We start from the raw sequence: 4,372 nt of genomic DNA on the forward strand, positions 1-4,372 counted from the left end.
TGTGAACACTTCTGCTTCCCAGGCACAGAGAAGGTGCTAGCAGGGAATTCTCTGCCTGCCTTTCCCCAGTGCTCTGCAAGCTCTCCAGGACAACATAGAATCTGGGGCTCTGTGCTTTCTTTCCTTCTGAACAAGTGTTACTGTTTTCTGCACAAAAGCGATTCTGCGAAGCAATGTGAACAGGCACAGAGAAGGTGCTAGCAGGGAATTCTCTGCCTGCCTTTCCCCAGTGCTCTGCAAGCTCTCCAGGACAACATAAAATCTGGGGCTCTGTGCTTTCTTTCCTTCTGAACAAGTGTTACTGTTTTCTGCACAAAAGCGATTCTGCGAAGCAATGTGAACACTTCTGCTTCCCAGGCACAGAGAAGGTGCTAGCAGGGAATTCTCTGCCTGCCTTTCCCCAGTGCTCTGCAAGCTCTCCAGGACAACATAAAATCTGGGGCTCTGTGCTTTCTTTCCTTCTGAACAAGTGTTAGTGTTTTCTGCACAAAAGCGATTCTTGCGAAGCGATGTGAACACTTCTGCCTCCCAGGCTCAGAGAAGGTGCTAGAAAGGAATTCTCTGCCTGCCTTTCCCCAGTGCTCTGCAAGCTCTCCAGGACAACATAAAATCTGGGGCTCTGTGCTTTCTTTCCTTCTGAACAAGTGTTAGTGTTTTCTGCACAAAAGCGATTCTTGCGAAGCAATGTGAACACTTCTGCTTCCCAGGCACAGAGAAGGTGCTAGCAGGGAATTCTCTGCCTGCCTTTCCCCAGTGCTCTGCAAGCTCTCCAGGACAACATAAAATCTGGGGCTCTGTGCTTTCTTTCGTTCTGAACAAGTGTTAGTGTTTTCTGCACAAAAGCGATTATGCGAAGCAATGTGAACAGGCACAGAGAAGGTGCTAGCAGGGAATTCTCTGCCTGCCTTTCCCCAGTGCTCTGCAAGCTCTCCAGGACAACATAGAATCTGGGGCTCTGTGCTTTCTTTCGTTCTGAACAAGTGTTACTGTTTTCTGCACAAAAGCGATTCTGCGAAGCAATGTGAACACTTCTGCTTCCCAGGCACAGAGAAGGTGCTAGCAGGGAATTCTCTGCCTGCCTTTCCCCAGTGCTCTGCAAGCTCTCCAGGACAACAGAGAATCTGGGGCTCTGTGCTTTCTTTCGTTCTGAACAAGTGTTAGTGTTTTCTGCACAAAAGCGATTCTGCGAAGCAATGTGAACAGGCACAGAGAAGGTGCTATCAGGGAATTCTCTGCCTGCCTTTCCCCAGTGCTCTGCAAGCTCTCCAGGACAACATAAAATCTGGGGCTCTGTGCTTTCTTTCCTTCTGAACAAGTGTTACTGTTTTCTGCACAAAAGCGATTCTGCGAAGCAATGTGAACACTTCTTCTTCACAGGCACAGAGAAGGTGCTAGCAAGGAATTCTCTGCCTGCCTTTCCCCAGTGCTCTGCAAGCTCTCCAGGGCAACATAAAATCTGGGGCTCTGTGCTTTCTTTCGTTCTGAGCAAGTGTTACTGTTTTCTGAACAAAAGCGATTCTGCGAAGCAATGTGAACACTTCTGCTTCCCAGGCACAGAGAAGGTGCTAGCAAGGAATTCTCTGCCTGCCTTTCCCCAGTGCTCTGCAAGCTCTCCAGGACAACATAGAATCTGGGGCTCTGTGCTTTCTTTCCTTCTGAACAAGTGTTACTGTTTTCTGCACAAAAGCGATTCTGCGAAGCAATGTGAACACTTCTGCTTCCCAGGCACAGAGAAGGTGCTAGCAGGGAATTCTCTGCCTGCCTTTCCCCAGTGCTCTGCAAGCTCTCCAGGACAACATAGAATCTGGGGCTCTGTGCTTTCTTTCCTTCTGAACAAGTGTTACTGTTTTCTGCACAAAAGCGATTCTGCGAAGCAATGTGAACAGGCACAGAGAAGGTGCTAGCAGGGAATTCTCTGCCTGCCTTTCCCCAGTGCTCTGCAAGCTCTCCAGGACAACATAGAATCTGGGGCTCTGTGCTTTCTTTCCTTCTGAACAAGTGTTACTGTTTTCTGCACAAAAGCGATTCTGCGAAGCAATGTGAACACTTCTGCTTCCCAGGCACAGAGAAGGTGCTAGCAGGGAATTCTCTGCCTGCCTTTCCCCAGTGCTCTGCAAGCTCTCCAGGACAACATAGAATCTGGGGCTCTGTGCTTTCTTTCCTTCTGAACAAGTGTTACTGTTTTCTGCACAAAAGCGATTCTTGCGAAGCAATGTGAACACTTCTGCTTCCCAGGCACAGAGAAGGTGCTAGCAAGGAATTCTCTGCCTGCCTTTCCCCAGTGCTCTGCAAGCTCTCCAGGACAACATAGAATCTGGGGCTCTGTGCTTTCTTTCCTTCTGAACAAGTGTTACTGTTTTCTGCACAAAAGCGATTCTGCGAAGCAATGTGAACACTTCTGCTTCCCAGGCACAGAGAAGGTGCTATCAGGGAATTCTCTGCCTGCCTTTCCCCAGTGCTCTGCAAGCTCTCCAGGACAACATAGAATCTGGGGCTCTGTGCTTTCTTTCCTTCTGAACAAGTGTTAGTGTTTTCTGCACAAAAGCGATTCTGCGAAGCAATGTGAACACTTCTGCTTCCCAGGCACAGAGAAGGTGCTAGCAGGGAATTCTCTGCCTGCCTTTCCCCAGTGCTCTGCAAGCTCTCCAGGACAACATAGAATCTGGGGCTCTGTGCTTTCTTTCCTTCTGAACAAGTGTTACTGTTTTCTGCACAAAAGCGATTCTGCGAAGCAATGTGAACAGGCACAGAGAAGGTGCTATCAGGGAATTCTCTGCCTGCCTTTCCCCAGTGCTCTGCAAGCTCTCCAGGACAACATAAAATCTGGGGCTCTGTGCTTTCTTTCCTTCTGAACAAGTGTTAGTGTTTTCTGCACAAAAGCGATTCTGCAAAGCAATGTGAACACTTCTGCTTCCCAGGCACAGAGAAGGTGCTAGCAGGGAATTCTCTGCCTGCCTTTCCCCAGTGCTCTGCAAGCTCTCCAGGACAACATAAAATCTGGGGCTCTGTGCTTTCTTTCCTTCTGAACAAGTGTTAAAGTTTTCTGCACAAAAGCGATTCTGCGAAGCAATGTGAACAGGCACAGAGAAGGTGCTATCAGGGAATTCTCTGCCTGCCTTTCCCCAGTGCTCTGCAAGCTCTCCAGGACAACATAAAATCTGGGGCTCTGTGCTTTCTTTCCTTCTGAACAAGTGTTACTGTTTTCTACACAAAAGCGATTCTGCAAAGCAATGTGAACACTTCTGCTTCCCAGGCACAGAGAAGGTGCTAGCAGGGAATTCTCTGCCTGCCTTTCCCCAGTGCTCTGCAAGCTCTCCAGGGCAACATAAAATCTGGGGCTCTGTGCTTTCTTTCGTTCTGAGCAAGTGTTACTGTTTTCTGCACAAAAGCGATTCTGCGAAGCAATGTGAACACTTCTGCTTCCCAGGCACAGAGAAGGTGCTAGCAGGGAATTCTCTGCCTGCCTTTCCCCAGTGCTCTGCAAGCTCTCCAGGACAACATAGAATCTGGGGCTCTGTGCTTTCTTTCGTTCTGAACAAGTGTTACTGTTTTCTGCACAAAAGCGATTCTGCGAAGCAATGTGAACAGGCACAGAGAAGGTGCTAGCAGGGAATTCTCTGCCTGCCTTTCCCCAGTGGTCTGCAAGCTCTCCAGGACAACATAAAATCTGGGGCTCTGTGCTTTCTTTCCTTCTGAACAAGTGTTAGTGTTTTCTGCACAAAAGCGATTCTTGCGAAGCAATGTGAACACTTCTGCTTCCCAGGCACAGAGAAGGTGCTAGCAGGGAATTCTCTGCCTGCCTTTCCCCAGTGCTCTGCAAGCTCTCCAGGACAACATAGAATCTGGGGCTCTGTGCTTTCTTTCGTTCTGAACAAGTGTTAGTGTTTTCTGCACAAAAGCGATTATGCGAAGCAATGTGAACAGGCACAGAGAAGGTGCTATCAGGGAATTCTCTGCCTGCCTTTCCCCAGTGCTCTGCAAGCTCTCCAGGACAACATAGAATCTGGGGCTCTGTGCTTTCTTTCCTTCTGAACAAGTGTTAGTGTTTTCTGCACAAAAGCGATTCTGCGAAGCAATGTGAACAGGCACAGAGAAGGTGCTATCAGGGAATTCTCTGCCTGCCTTTCCCCAGTGCTCTGCAAGCTCTCCAGGACAACATAGAATCTGGGGCTCTGTGCTTTCTTTCCTTCTGAACAAGTGTTACTGTTTTCTGCACAAAAGCGATTCTGCAAAGCAATGTGAACAGGCACAGAGAAGGTGCTAGCAGGGAATTCTCTGCCTGCCTTTCCCCAGTGCTCTGCAAGCTCTCCAGGACAACATAAAATCTGGGGCTCTGCGCTGTCTTTCGTTCTGAACAAGTGTTACTGTTTTC

This window comes from Strix aluco, unplaced genomic scaffold (assembly GCF_031877795.1).
Source record: "Strix aluco isolate bStrAlu1 unplaced genomic scaffold, bStrAlu1.hap1 HAP1_SCAFFOLD_33, whole genome shotgun sequence".
NCBI lineage: Eukaryota > Metazoa > Chordata > Aves > Strigiformes > Strigidae > Strix > Strix aluco.